Here is a 17109-nt window from a genome sequence, read left to right on the forward strand (position 1 = left end):
AGCGTGCACAGATGTGCCATGTAATTGATTTTGTGTTTTTTCTCCGTCAATTAATCCCTTCATATATATACGTGTACAAAGCTGTGGCAGATGTTATTGATGTTTAACACGACACCGTCAATTATGTCCGTTTTATTATCTGAATCTATAACGCACTGTTATTTATCCTAAAAGCCAATGAAGAGTTATAAATGTAATATCATGGTCAACTTTATGATCTAATTTGATTAAAACAAATTAAGTCAAAAATGATATTATAATGAAAACAAATGAGCCGCGTCACGATTAAACCAACATAATGCGTTTGAGACCAGCATGGATCCAGACTAGCCTGCACATCCGTGCAGTCTGATCAGGATCCATGCTGTTCGCTATCAGTTTCTCTACTTGTAATAGGGTTGGTAAGCGAACAGCATTGATCCTGATCAGTCTGCGCGGATGCGCAGGCTGGTCTGGACCCATGCTGGTCGCAAAGCATTATGTTGGTTTTGTCATGGCACGGCTCAAATGGTAATCATCAGTTCCTTGCGAAAGTGGAAGCAACTATAACTTGTAAACTGCGCGAGAAAGATGCAGTGTCTGAAATGTACTCTAGTAAATTAGCTGGCTTGCTGCCGTGATCAAAAATATTAAAACTACAAACACCACAACCACTTAATTTGGTAATTATTTCTTTTAAAATATAGTACTAAACAATGTTTCCTTAGACTATTTTTTTAAATAATCATATGCATTTGTATCAAATTATTCTGAGAATCCCTTATTATTAAAGTGACAGATTGATTGATTGATTGATTGATTGATTGATTGATTGATTGATTGATTGATGAGTTTATTTCAAAAATTATTATTGTTGTATTATGTATCATTTCTACTTATTTTTGTTATTGAACTATTTTCTTTAATCAATTCATTAATAAGAAAAACTGTTTTTAAATTATTGAACTATTTTTGAAATTTATTGATTTTTATTTATTGATTTATTGATTTATTTATTCATTCATTTATCGATTTTTATTTATTTATTTATTTATTTATTTATTTATTTATTTATTTATTTATTTATTCATTCATTCATTCATTCATTCATTCATTCATTCATTCATTCATTCATTTGGATTTTACTTCAAATTTTATTTCGGGATGATATTTATTTTGTTCATTTAAGTGAAGTATTACCGACTTGTGTGTCGATATTCTAATTGCAGTCATTGTACTATTGAATGGCGATTTTCACTCGAGTTACCATGTGCGTTGATGCGGAATAGGTCAAAACGTTCATTTGACCGACCTCTAATAAAAAAAAACTTGTGTCCCGCTTTGCGCCTTTTGATTTACAAGAGGCAAAGTATGCGTGCTTTTTTTTCGCAGGAATTATTATAAAATGATGCTTATGCTGTTCTTATGATGGACATAAGAAGTTTGGAGTTGGAAGTTTACGTGTCTACGTGAGTAGAAGATTTATGATTTTTTTTTTCGTGTAATAAAGGCCCATTATGCCTCAGAAATGCTTTCATAAGGGTTTTACTTTTGGTGTATATCTACTGTTTTCAAACAGTTACTCATTGGCCAATAACGTTAACGGTGTTTTTCATCTTGACACCAAGTATAGTTATAGTGTATTAGTATTTTGTAAGTTACTTTATTTTATTTTTGCTACCTTTTTAACAATTTTTTTTCTCCTTTATCGTTTCTTTCTTCAGGTAAAAAGTATCTAATATGCCGTTAAACAATGACTTACACATTATAAAACTCATATTTGACACTTTCTTAAGAGGTTAAAATTTATTTGCTTCTGAGGGTAAATGTGCCTTTAATAACACTATTCTTACAAGTTAAACCCTCTTCTTTTGTTCGTAACAGGTCTGTTCTGATCTGATCTGTTTCGGATCGCCTGTTTAAACAAAAGAAAAAACCTTTATGAGGTCTATCTTTTGCAAAATTCTGATATTGTCAAAGACTTTAATGTATGTGAAACAAATAGTAGTTTTATTTATTAAACTTCGCTCCGCGCCGGCGCTTAGAAGCGTGTTTTCGTCCCGGGACCCCGTCATTTAATTATAATAAATCTCGCTCCGCGCCCCCGCGGATCGAAGTTTTATTTCTTAAACTTCGCCCCGCAACCTCGCTTATTAGCGTGTTTTCGCTCCGCGCCACCGCTTCTTTACTTGCTAATTTTTTTAATTTTTGCTTGGCGGGGTCGTAGGGCGAAAACACAAATGGCACAAATCAGCCACCATAGAAATGTAAACATATTAAATGAGTTTCATGGTTTTTTCATCCCAAAAAGATTGACCTGCCACGAACAAAAGAGGAGGTATGTAATTATCAACTTGAATGAGGGCCGAATAAAAATACCGATTTGGAAGAAGATTAAATCTTGACCGCCTTATGGCGTGACTAAAGTCATTATTCTATGTCAAATAAAGTTGCTGACTAACATTCGTCCAACCAAATAAAAGATGTGCTTAAAAAAGTAATTGTGTTCTAAATAATTAGAGGTGAAAAAATATTTATATTTATATTAAGGAAATTATATTTAGGTACTAAAGAAATATTTTTCTAAAATATGCTCTAGATATATTTATGAGGTTTTTAAAGATTATTTTCAGGGACAAATTGTATTTCTCCGCTAAAAAAAATAGGGTGTAATTTAAATATAAATGTGTTCTGAAATAACTTGCATGTTGGGAAATCAAGTTTTTAAACAACAGTTCTGATAGGCAGTCTTAATTATGCCGAAGGGAAACCAGTCTTTAACAGGAAAATTCAACTACCCGATCTTTTTTCACATATGTGTGGACAATAACGACTATTTATTACATTGTATTATAAAAATCGTTTTAATGTTGCATGTATCAAAAAAAGGTAATAGTGAACATTTTAGCTACAATATCAATATGCACTATTATATGACAGAGCTAACCGTTTACCGAAATTTTGCTGCTCCTTAAACTTTTGAACCGATATGACTAAATTACGCAACAGAGATATTTTGATGCAAATGGCACATTTTTTTTCAAAAATTTGATTTACATGAAATATTGTGATTGGAGGCATACACCTTTATGTACAGTTTATTCTGTCAAATGATATATACATATAGACTATGAAGTTTGATTTACATACTTTATGCACGTTTTGGAAATGTTAACATATACTTATTAAATATTAATCGAAAATTTGATATTGAATTTTATAAGAAACTTTTATTTTGATACAACTTTGAATATACATGTATATCATTTATTTTAAAATAAGTTTGATAACATAGCATAAATTGTTCCCTTGGTAGAAAAACTATCCCTGATCTTTCGAAACATTAAAAATATGAAACAAGCATTCATTATAATATAAGCCCTCTAAATATCAAATATATATATTAAATTCTATTTTGTTAAATAATTGTAATTTGTATATATTCAATGTGCCTTGTATGCAAAAATATCTCATAATATTTTCGAATTAAACAAATCTTCCAAAGCTGCAAAAGACCTCTTGCATGCTTCTTTTTAAAGAGTAGAGCCTGCTTCCTCTAGCCAGTTACCTATAAATAGAGTGTTTTTGTTCTTGTTATTGTTTTTTTTTCTGGCAAAAACAACAGTTAATTTTTTTATAAAGTGAAGCCGCGTGTTTGATTAAATATCAACACTAACTAATTGACATGTCGTCGCTTGAAAACTGTAATGTTCTATCTCCAAATTTTCCAAAAACAAGTTAAATACACAATTTTGTCCGTAATGGACTGTTCTATCTCCTTGGCATGTTATATTAGTGCTTCAGAGCTTCATAAATAAATTACAACGAAACCATCCTGTTCTATCTCCACAAATTTACTATGTCTTGATAAATAGACTGTTTTAACTTACTGGACCAATCATATCATCGATAAATGTCACGTGACCTGTGGGATATATGCAACATACTGTTCTAAATCCAAAGTTATCGTATCAAAACATAGCATCAAATCACGTGATAGCAGGACACCCGCCATGTTGTACGAAACATTTTGAGTTAGATGGTTTGTTGTTTATTTAATATATTAATACTAAATATAAGTATTGAATGATATTATATATTCATTTATTCCCTCCAATCATTGACGTTTTAGTATTAAGTCCTGTAAATTTACTGCATGTGATTGAACAACAAGCAAAACTGATCATGATTTGAAAGTAATTTCGGATGTGTATTTTCGGATAGAAACAACTGTGATCATACAATTTCATCAAACAAATTCGTAAAAAAGAAAATGTGTTATATGTTCTAAAGTTTCTTGAACGTAAGGTACATTCTGTCTCAGAAACCAATTATTTATCTTTATAACAGACACATATATGAGTTAAAAAATTGACTGTACTCATTGCCAATATCAAACAAAAGCACAAGATGGTTTAGGTTACTGACCAATGTGGAATATTTTGGAAACTCTAACAGAACTCCAAATGTCAGGCTTTTGAGAGATTAAGATAAAAGCATTTCTGGGGCAAAAAAGGCCTATAAGAATTTTTTTACATAGTATACGTTTATATATAATATATGTTTTCGAATGCATTAATGTTATATAACTAATAGATTGCTTTAAAGTAAACACATTTTATACCAAAGACAGAAGGAAGAAAAATATTCTTATACGTATATTTTGTTTGTCTTGTAATTTGACTTTGAATTTCTAAATGAATATTTATATAGCATTATGTTTGTAATGTTTTTGTACACGAACAATCTTTAAATATGACATTTTTCAAATATAAGTCATGCCTGCTCCACCTTTAAGGTATTTTCTAGCAGATATGTTTTCATTGCCTATATAAGTTATAGAAACATTTTTTTGTACATACCTTCAATTATAAGAACTTCTTACCAACACAGAAAACGAGTAAAGCGCATAACAAAATGATTACTGCTATTTCATACTTTTGGAAGAAATTTGAATTTGACTATCTTTTGAATTTTCATAAAAAAAATCTTGAAAGATTTTCCCAGGATTCTAGAAAATTTGAAATGTTTCTTTTCCCGTTTGCGGCTATAACTTTCTTTTTCCAGATGAATTTGAATGTGGCCAAAGTTATAAAAATAGATAAAATGTCTACTCTACAAAATTTATGTGGGTATTTTATCTCTATTTATTTAAATTATTTGTTCAAATGTCATTTAATAATGTAATGGATTTAAGGATTTTAATAAGATTTCGAATGTCATAGTTCATGTAGTTAGATACATATGATCTAAGAAATAGTGTAGTGTCAAAGTCAACTAATCAAGGGATTATTAGCCGAGAGCATTTTTGGCAGTCTTTTAAAGATAAAACATACTGTTTTATATGATATAAATCAGTTCAACTTAAAAGACATAATGTTCTAAGTCACATTGAACACTCTGATTTTAACAATTTTTGAAAAAAAGTTACAAGGACTGTTCTATCTCCAAATGTTTTTTTAGGTTTTTAAGCAAGGAAATATTAAAATCCACATATCTTTAACGATATTGAGTTGTTCTCCTGACACCACGTTTAGTAGTTTTTAAATTTTCAAAATCCGACAATAAATAAAAAAGTTATGCAATATTAAATCTTTACATGCTTTTTTCTCAAAAACAACAAATTGGCACTTAGAACAAAACGTTTTTCAAGCGACGATGTGGTAAAGGCACTGAGAATAAGGCCTGTTTTGTGTTATGTTATTAAATTGACTCTCGCGCATGTAACTTGAAACGGGCACTGGTTCTAGCTTAATGCATAAAATACTAAAATTGGCGAACTTCGCAAATTGATTGAATTTTTAGCAAAATAATAATTATCTTCCTAGAGCTAACTTTAGTGGAGCGGGAAATAAGGTCTCTCCTGTCAAAATAGTGCAACTTGTGATACAAGTGTGAAACTTTCAGAAATCATCTTTAGACTATAAAGATTCCAAACGTGAAGTGGGCCGAAAATATCTCTGCTCATCCAAGATGGGCGCCATTTGCAAAATGGCCGCCTAATAAATTTGATGTACATAATAGCTCCTTCGATGATTTTTTTGTTCAGACCTGAAACTTACGCTCAAGCATGTATAAAGTTTTTCCTTTACAAAAATCTTGAACAAAATCCGCCTTCATAACTCTTTAGAATTCAAGATGGCGTCAAACATGGCCGCCGAATTTATGCAAAACTGATATATCTCTTTTGTCATAAAATTTTATTACAAAATATGCATATTTCGATAAAAAGTGTTTAAATATATCAAAAATAATTAAATTATATGTAAACCACAATGTAAGTCAACCTTTTAAGTTATTTATCAAAAAAGAATCTTTAAAAATATTTAAGAAAAATGGCCAATATTTGCATATTTCTCTAACATGTTTTTTTTAATAGGTTTTTGTACAAAATTCAAAAAGTTATTTTAAGTTTCTTAAAGTGTATTTGATATTTAATTAACACTATGTGTTTATTGTAAGCATAAAATATGTAGGTTTTATATTTTGTCATAGTAGGTGGGGTAAATCTATCTGATAACTGAAAACAAAAACAACGAAGTTTATAAGTTAATTTTATTTCTTTGTTTTTTTGTTAAACTTCCTATTAATTCTTAGGAAAATATTCACTGTTAAAAGGTTTTGGTTTTTTAAAGAACTTTTGCCTTCTTTCAGGTCTAGACGGTGTGCTTAAATATCAGTAAATGTACATATATTTCATAAGTGTACAGTCAGTTTAAAACTTTGTTTGCATGACATAACTTGTTCATATAATTAGTTAATTGTAATAATAGTAGACTGAATATACATCAACAAAACATGTGTTAGATATTGTCTTATTTACGAATACAATTAATTCCTTTCTTTACGAAAAGATTAAGATCGTGTTAAAGCCAACACAATGAGAAAAATGAACTTTGCAGTAGATAAAATAGTCTTACTGAAAGCTTGTTACAGTACAATTCAAAGTTATACATGTATCTACTTTCATGTCATTGTAATTAAGTATAATTGAATAAGCACTGTTTATAGAATAACATATTTAGAAATGGTATTTTCAAAAGTTACAAAATAAAATTAAGGCGACTGATACATCATAATAATCATCTATGTGTAGTGAAATAAGTATATAAATAGTATTGCTTGACCCACATATAGTTGCTGATGATTTGAAATATAAACTAACTGTCTGTCAAAGATTACTCAAATTTAATGTTCCCCATTAAACAATCCAAGACCACTCACATAAGATCCATTGCAAAAAAATTGCCAAAATCTTTAATACAGACGTAAGATGAGACCGTGTTAGGAGTATCATTTTTTTCACATCATACAGTTATGATTTAGGAACTCTTTGTAAAGGGGCGCTTCAAAGGAAACTTGTCAAATAACTGTTTGACACATATTATATTCCTGTATGAGTTCATATAAACTTAGTGATTTGGTCCTATGCCATTAATTCATAATTTTAATAGAGTATCACAAAGTGATGTTTCATAAATATTTTTCTGCTCTGAGAACATTAATTTCAGAGAAAATTTTTTAGACAGTTTAAAGTCTATGCAAACATAAGTAACATACCTTGGAAAGCGATTTTAGACTGCAGAAGCACAATTTAAAGGCCTGCCACGTCACGATGGGCACTTAGTTTTGAAATACTTATATAGGAAATCAAACGTAAGTCCTCCTTTGGTGATCTACAATGCCTATAACTTAGATATTCAACATACATGTACCGGTATAACATTGTCAAGTAGAGTGGACCTCTTTAAAAGTTACATAAAATGCTCTTTTCGTCACTAAGTGTACATAGATTTTACATTGTAAAATGGTTAAAAAGATCTTCTAAAAAGCAGAATACACAGAGCATAGAGCATAGATACTAAGCATGTACCAACATCTTGTGTCTTTAACATATTGAATGAATCTTTCTCAAAGAGCCATCCTGGTTTATAGACCTGTAAAGGAAAACACAATAAAAACTTCTAGTGTTAAACTAAATGCATAAAATTGTATGATGCTCCTGCAGTTTAAATGGCTTATTTTACACAGACTTTTGTAATATATCTGTATTCTCTAAACTACAGTACCTGGATTATAGAAATTAATTATGTATCATCATAACCTTGTAATACTCTACAAATATTTGATAAATCATGGACAAGATGGTCAAAATTTATCATGCACCAGGGGTCACTAAGTTTATATGGACTCACACAGGAATGTTAATAGTTATTTAAGAACTCTCATGAGAAACAATTCTGAGAAACTTTATATTAGGCTGTTTCTTTTAAAGCAGTCGAATACAAATATTTTACAAATCATATATGTTATGACAATATTGGTACACTCAATTACATACATTTACAAAGAATTGTGACCTTTACTCAACAATGGTGTGTGATCTATGGTCATCATTGCCCGGTTATTGAAATAAAAAATAGATATAAATAATTAATGAATTACAGTTATTTTATTTTGAAACATCAAAAACTGTATGTAGGTCAGGTGATATCATTGATATACCTGTTTCACAACAATTAGATGAGATGATGTGACAGTAGCCTTATATTTACTATATGCAAAAATCATTATCTCATTGTGTTAGTTTTAAAGCCATTTTTATATTTTCAATAAGAAATTGTTAAGGAGTTAATAATATGCGTTATTGGACAACCTTGTTAATGTGTATGTTTGCTATTTAAAGCATGTTTGTTGATTTATTGTCTTCTTATCTTTACAATTAACATTTAATAAATAACATCAAGTTATTGAAACAAGTAATATCACGCAACCAAATTTAATAGCTGAGTATATACTAATGAATGTATGTGCATTTATTGATATTTTAGCTCATCTACTTGACCCAAAGAAAGACATATATTTTAAAGCTTCCTACACAATCAAACTAAAATAAACTCTTTATAAACCAAATAAAGACAAAAAATACCTTTGTCCAATAAAGAAAACTTTTAATAGGTAACATTTGTATAAGAATTAACAGAAAAAGTGAAGAAAAAGAAATAACTTACCAGTGTGAATTTTGTTGTTTTTCTTTTATAACTATCGGATAAATTTATCCCACCCACATTGCCAAAATATAAAATCTTCTGTTTTTATGGTTCTCTTACATGTCAGCAACAAACCCTTATTTTTAATTGAATGACAAATAAGAAAAAAATTATTTTGTTATTTTTGCATACAGATTTAGAAAACCAAATAAGAAAAATATGCAAAACAAATGAGTTTTTTTTTCCTGATATCATTAAAGATATTTTTAGACATAAACTTAAAAATCTTTACTTTCATTATGATTTACATATGACATGATTATTTCTTATATGTTGAAATCTTTTTTTATTGAAACAAACATAATTTTTTGCTACGAATTATACTACAGAAATTGTATAACAGTTTTGCATAAAATCGGCGGCTATATTGGATTGAGAAGAGGTATAAAGCGGAATTTTGAAAGATTTAGATTTTTGTAAAAAGAGACTTTAAACATGCTATTGTGTAAGTTTCAGGTCTTTACAAAAATTATGACTGAATGAGCTATTTATGTACGTCAAATTTGTATAGCGGCCATTTTGAAAATGGCGGCTATCTTGAATGAGCAGAGATATTTTTGGGCCCACTTCAATTTTGAAATCTACGAGGTCTAAAGATGACTTCCTGAAAATTTTATGCTTGTATCACCATTTGCACTATTTTTCTCCATTTCCCGTCCCACTTATATTTTTAATTGATGTATTTGCTAAGGTCTGAAAATCATATATTTTGGTTTATACAGAATTGATTTTAGTTCCATTGTGTAGGAAGCTATGAGCTTATAGACACACTTTCAAAACCGTTTCTGGAACCAACCAGTACTCAGCAATGAGTGTAAAGTTTCATGCTCAAGAAAACAACGACTTGCACCTGACGGGGTTTGAACCCATACGGCTAGCGATCATTAGATTACTAGTCCGACGCGTTAACCAATCGGCCATGATCCAGATGACAAAAGAGCGCAATATGTATAACTAAACTTTATTTACTTCTTGTACTTGTCAGTTGTTAGAAACACGGTCCTGACCCCGGCGATAAGCGGGAACATTCCTTTGGATTTTAAACCCTTGTTGAAGGTACTAGAAAGATCGTCAGATGAGATTGCCCCCACAAGAAACCTCTGCATTTCGATTAATATATATCCCTCACTATTATAACATCGAAAAGAAAGCCACCAAATGCTGCATTGATTGGACAAAAAGAAAAAGTAAAACCTCGCGCCAATCCGCACTGAAGATTGTGGCAAAAACTCCCACCAATCCGCACCGGGGATTGTGGTAACAACTCTTGCCAATCAATACTGGGGATTGTGGTAAAAACTCCCGCTAATCAGCACTGTAGATTGCGATAAAAACTCCCATCAATCCGCACTGGGGATTGTGGTTAGGGAGGAGTGTGTCGAATGTACTTCATACATGTGTATAAGTGTATTACATGCACAAGGACCATGCTAACTTTGAAATACAGTGTTAGGTGTAAGTGCGATGGCCTGGCATTCCTTGCGGCCATTTGATAAGTATTAAAGTCAATCTTACAAACGAACAGTGTATTATCTAGCAATCATCCATTTGAAAAAATATTGAAGTGATATATATATACATAGTGACGCCTTAAACGAACTATTGGCATGCTTAAACCTGTACCATATATAAAAGAGAACAAATAACAAATAGCCTTTATAAAACAATATAAATATAGCCCATGCGTTGATAATATACACGTTCAAAAAGATGACGTGAGATTTGAGTTAATTTGTTTTTCAATCTTTATTTATCCAAATATTTTTGTATCTCGATATTTTTTATCAGACGCGGTCAAACCATTTGGCGCTATTGATATAGCATCAATCTTATCACTAACAATAGCAATAAATCTTTTAAGACGAATACTCCTCTTGGAATGATAAACATCTACCAGAGAAGGTCCTTACAAGGTCGTAAACCTTTAACAACTTTAGGTATTTGGTGACCGATTTTAACCATTTTTCGAAATACTAAAAATAGATGTTCGTGGAATGGGTGATAATATCTACTTTAATGTCATCTCAAGGTTGCATTTATGCTAGCTATCCAATCTGAAACAAAGCAATGTCGTCGACTTGGGTCAAGTTAAATTATATTCATTATACTACAATAAGACCATTTATAAACAGATAAACAGCGCAGTTTAACATAACGAGACTATTCATCTTTGAATATTAGATTTCAAGTGTTTTAAGCTATGTCTGATTAAATATTTTGTACGATTTTGAAATCAGTAAAATTTAGATGTTTTCATAAACGTATGGTTGGTTCTTTTTAGATTTTAACATAGAATTATATGTTATTTTTTAAGATGAATGTTGTAACTAAGTAAACGAAATAAAATGGCCTTCATCAAAATATAATGCTTCTTTTTTGTGCAGGTTAAGTGTCAAACTCGCTTTCAACAAAACATACTGACAAATTCCTCTCATTCCGAAAAAAAATGTAATCGTTTTTTAACAGTTTATAAAAATAATTTTTACAATCTTTTACAACAAAATAATTTTACCTTTTATAAACTTTAAAGGCGAAAGCAATCGATTATATCAATATTAGTATCTTGGCAATAAAAAAATTCAGGTGTATGAGGAAATGAACAAAAAAAATATTTTAAACTTTGACATAGCATTGCAATATCCAAACTTTATGTTTTAAGTAAAAACAAAAATTTTACATGGGTTGTTTAGTAATCGTGTTCATTAGGCAATCACAACATGTCCGTCGTCTCTGTAGGCTAAAAATCAAAAGAGAAAAATCTTGCCCGGCCTTGATATGGACATTTTCGTTTATTCTCCACTACAGAAAATAACATATAATTAGATACTGAACGTCAGTTTGAAAAGAGTTTGTTTTAGTTTGATTGTGAAATAAGCTATTAAACCATTGACATATTCTCGAATATGTTTTTATAACCAACCAGTACTAAGCAGTGAACACTACGTACTGACTGGCCGCATATGTTCACAACGTCGTGTGTACGTAATGACAACACCTCTTTGTATTTAAGTCACATGGTAGAACTTCCTCCAGTCTTTGTCGATAGAAGATATATTTGGTCCTGAAAGCTTCATTAAAGTCTATGTACGAAAATATATCCTCTTATATGAAAGACCTGGGCTGCGTCTCATGGAGAGTCCTAAGTCTTTAGTTGATCCTGAGATCAAAATGGAGACAACTTGCGTGTCAAAGAAAGTCTTAAAAAATGTTCTAACTATTGACTCCTTTCTTTCATTTCAGACAGACTTATGCCGGCTCGCCACGGCGAGCCGGTATTACGGTAGGATTTTACTGAGAAACAACCTAAAACTCCGAAGCTATCCAAAAATTTAATCGAAGCTTGGCTTCCAGCTTTCTACAAAATTTATCTATCAGGGCTAGGATCCAAAATTATTTAGCCAATCAAATTTAATCTTACATAGCGTCAAAAAACCTTCAATTTTCACGCCATTTTTAAAAATCAGCAAGTATTGTTTTGAGCGCAAAGATATAATGATGATTAAAATGTTTGTCTTTATGAATTCTTTTCAATAAATCATATTTACACTGACTTCTGATTTAGCGATTTCACCTGTTTTTTATCCTTTCCGGTATTTAGTGTATGTATTTACTGGCCGGGATCCGGAACGCCCGGGATCCGGGATAGTATAAGATATGGAGGAAAAACCTAATGAACTATATTTGTGTTGATTGTTGTCGTAATGAAAGGCCATAAAACGTTATTTTTTTTTATTGTATATAATGAACGTTAAATTAATTTAATTTAGAATATAGATATATTTAGAGCTATTTATTAACAAACTTAAAATGCGGAAATCACAATACTTATAATTATATGCCTAATTAATTGGAAAAATCAAAGACTATTTTCTTGAATTGGTCAAATCCCGGGATCCCTGTATGTTTTAAAACGATCCCAGCTTTTCTGAAAACTATATACTTGAGCTGGCCAATCCGTGAGATCTATTTACATTTTAATACGATCCCGGCTTTTCTGAAAACTATATCTTGAACTGGTCAATTCCCGGGATCCCTATATGTTTTTTAAAATAGGATCCCGGCTTATCTGAAAAACATCTTCTTAGCCTGGTCAATTTCTGGGATCCCTATATTTTTTAATAGGATCCCGGCTTTTCTGGCTGAATTGATTGACAACTTGTGTTTACTTTAGGACTTGTGCCTCTCATTCCAATACTAAATAACATACATGTATTACAACTTAATTTTGTATAAAGAGACATCTTTATGAATAGATAAATACAGAATCCCTAAAGAAAGCCCAACACGGCAAAATTGAAAATGTTGCAGGCTCGGTTTGATTGAGCCTGTTCATGGACGGTACTGGAAAGTGCAAGTTACCGTCCACGCCCCCTAGCACCGGCTTAAGCAGAATTCAACATTTAAACGTGAAATAGTAAAATTTTGAATTTAGAAACATCCGCAGATGTGTTCATACGGCGGTTATCATGGAACCTTCAATGTGACACTTCCGTGCCATTCCATGAAAAGCGGCGTATGGTCCCCAAGTAATAAAAAGCGTGTGCCCTAAACGAGAAAACAATGGCGGAACTAAATAAAATGGAATTTTGAAAGGGGATCAGAGGTTATGAAGCCTGCGTATCACAGATAAGACGTCAAAAGACAAATTTAAAAAGCAGGCAACATATCCTAAGGGTGATTCAACATTATTCAAGTAGGAATATTGGAACCACCCAACTAGAAATGCCGAAAGTTGAAACTAAAAATACCACAAGCACAACAATAATGTCGTGCTGAACGATCTTCAAGGATCGAAAATATAACATCATTGATTAAATGTACGGGGAGACTTTTACAGCCGCCACACGGCACAAATAACACGGATGTGATCATAAAATAGATAAATACAGAATCCCTAAAGAAAGCCCAACACGGCAAAATTGAAAATGTTGCAGGCTCGGTTTGATTGAGCCTGTTCATGGACGGTACTGGAAAGTGCAAGTTACCGTCCACGCCCCCTAGCACCGGCTTAAGCAGAATTCAACATTTAAACGTGAAATAGTAAATTTTGAATTTAGAAACATCCGGAGATGTGTTCATACGGCGGTTATTATGGAACCTTCAATGTGACACTTCCGTGCCATTCCATGAAAAGCGGCGTATGGTCCCCAAGTAATAAAAAGCGTGTGCCCTAAACGAGAAAACAATGGGCGGAACTAAATAAAATGGAATTTTGAAAGGGGATCAGAGGTTATGAAGCCTGCGTATCACAGATAAGACGTCAAAAGACAAATTTAAAAAGCAGGCAACATATCCTAAGGGTGATTCAACATTATTCAAGTAGGAATATTGGAACCACCCAACTAGAAATCTACCTATCTAACATTTTGTGGTCAAGGTCAACAGGCCATATAGTAAATGTGCATAGACATAGGTTCTTCATTTAATCTGTTTACATGCACCTTCATATATACTCATACTCATCTTGGTTAAACTGAGAGAACTTTATATGTCACTTTCAGTCAATGAGTTTAAGATTTTGAATTTACTGGCCCGAATTCCAGTTTTGAATTTATTCTACTAAATAATTAACAAAATTTTCTTAAATTTACACTGGCCTGAACTTATATACACTGGCCATCGGGCACCGGGCCAGTGTTGACTTCACTTTTATTTTGATGTTCGCTGAAGTCTCTTCAGCTAACAGAACTGTCATTTTTACATTTAAACACACCCCTTGAAAAAAATTACGAAGCGAGTCGCTACTAGCTTTTTTAAAAGCTAACCTTGTCTACCATTTACACCGGTGCTAAGACAAGTCGCGTGCTTTACATAACGTCATTGCTGCACGCCTTTTATGGATGAATCGCGTTCTTAGGATGACGTCATTTTACCATTATGAATGAAGTTGTATGTTCATACGCTACTATAAGAAAAAAAGAGCGTAATGAGAATATTAGTTTTTTATATTTTTTGTTCGAAAAATAATTGGCATGTATGATGCAAGAAAAAGAATCAAACACTTGTTGTTGGTACAGACGGAATATCTAGCTCTAGGGTAACTTTTTAGCGGAAACTCGGCAGAGCCTCGTTACCGCCGTTAACAGTTACCCTCGAGCTAGATATTCCGGTCTGTATCGGCAGCCGGTGTAAGATTCTTATTTATATATATACAGTGTAAGAAGGCACAAGGTGAAGACTGAATTTGGCATTCCCTAATGCATTCTCATAAAGGAAAGTACAGTACAAAAAATTCGCCCTACCTAAAATTACTCCGATAAATTCAACATTTTATTACGCAGTCAAATACGCGATCTTGGTCTCTGCACCGCGAGACCTGTTTGTTTTCCATAGCCTTGGTGATGGAAGCAAGATGAAAACAGTATAATAGAAATAATTAGCTTAGAATAATATCATAGAAACATTTAAAGCTCACGTGCATTTACCTAGAAAAATAAAAACCATGTTGTTTGCTCTATAAAAAAATGAAATTTGTTGGTAGTAAATATTATTTTGATCTGTAACTGCGTGTTAGTAGAAAGTTTATGCGATGCACTTACCGCATCAATAAGTTTCTTATTTTGAGAACAATATAACAAATGATTGTTTTACTTACAAGTGACGTTTAAACGTTTCAAATCGGCGAAAAGTAAGTCAAAATTAAAGAATTTAATGTGGAAATGTTCAAGTACGAATGTGATGCTTGATTTCACAATTAAGAAATATATTGATTAAAATGTATGTGAAAAGAGAGCTTTACATAAAGCATTACAATTTATAAAGGGTAGTCTATAATCTGCTCGAATACATAGCAAGCTTTGCAATATAGTTTTCAATTCTGAAATAGAGGATAAAAATGCTCAGCTGGAAAACCGGGCTGGTAGAGGAATCTAGCAGGGCATTCCTAAGATTATTTAGTGTAAAAAACGGTATTCTGCCATAGAGTATAAATTACTTAGAGTCTTTATCTTTTTGTCTGCGTCAGTTGCCGAATAAAGAAAAAATGGACTATGGAAAGTCTATGGAAGTCAAATACAAGTATGTCATTATCAAAATTAGCACCAAAAATTCCTGAAAGTTTGTGAGTGCCTCAGAATCAGTTGCAGACCAAAGAAATGGATTATAGAATGGCCCGTGCAGCCATAAATTTTATTTTCACCTTTGGCACCAAAGCTTCTGAAAGTCTGTGATTGAGCAATAGATTTTGGAGGCTCTCCAGAAGTGAAATATCATAATCTCAGTTGACACCTAAAATTCCTGAATGTCTGCAAGTTCCAAAGAACCAGTCGCAGACCAAAGAAATGGACTCTTGGGGGTTCCCAGATGTCAACAATATATTTATCTCCTTTGGCAACAAAGATTCTGAAAGTCTGCGATCGACCAAGAATACGTCACAGACCAACGAAACTGATTCTGGAGGGTCTATTGAATTCAAATTTGTCATTATCTCCATTAAATCCGAATTCCTGAAAGTTTGCCAGTGATACTTAATTGGTTGCCGACCATAGAAATGGACTATAGAAAGTCAAATATGACATTATCTCTATTTGCATCAAAAGTCTGCTCGTGCTTCGGAATCAGTTGCAGTCCAAAAAACGGATTCTGGATTATCCATCGAAGTTAAAAATGTGTCACCTGAAGCTCTAAAAAATTGAACTGAAGTGAATAGAATTTACATCAGAATTTTATCAACATGTGGTGTTTTGCTTGTTGGTTTATAGGTTTATTTATTGCCATTATCTTAATGATGCGATTTTCAGCTTGTGTCGCACGTAGGTCATAAAGCATTTTAAGCTAAAGTAATAAACTACAGAACTGTTGACCTGCATGTGAAGTTGTTCACTAGGGGTTTGCTTGTTGTTGGCCTTCGAACATTTCAACATTTTTCGTGCGTAGCCAAAAATGTATTTGACCTGGATTCATGAAACTTTCCCGATATGTTGATCACTATGTCCAGTTGTTCACCTGGGGGTTCGCTTGTGTTTTTTTATGAATTATTAGTAGAGTTATTCCCCTTCTAAAGTGACTCAGTAAAAATAAGCAATTTTCAATTTGTGTCATTTAACTGTACAGAAATGTCAATCAACATAAGAAGTTGTGC

This window comes from Ruditapes philippinarum, unplaced genomic scaffold (assembly GCF_026571515.1).
Source record: "Ruditapes philippinarum isolate M1 unplaced genomic scaffold, ASM2657151v2 ctg3625_1_1_1_1, whole genome shotgun sequence".
In the NCBI taxonomy this organism is placed as follows: Eukaryota; Metazoa; Mollusca; class Bivalvia; order Venerida; family Veneridae; genus Ruditapes; species Ruditapes philippinarum.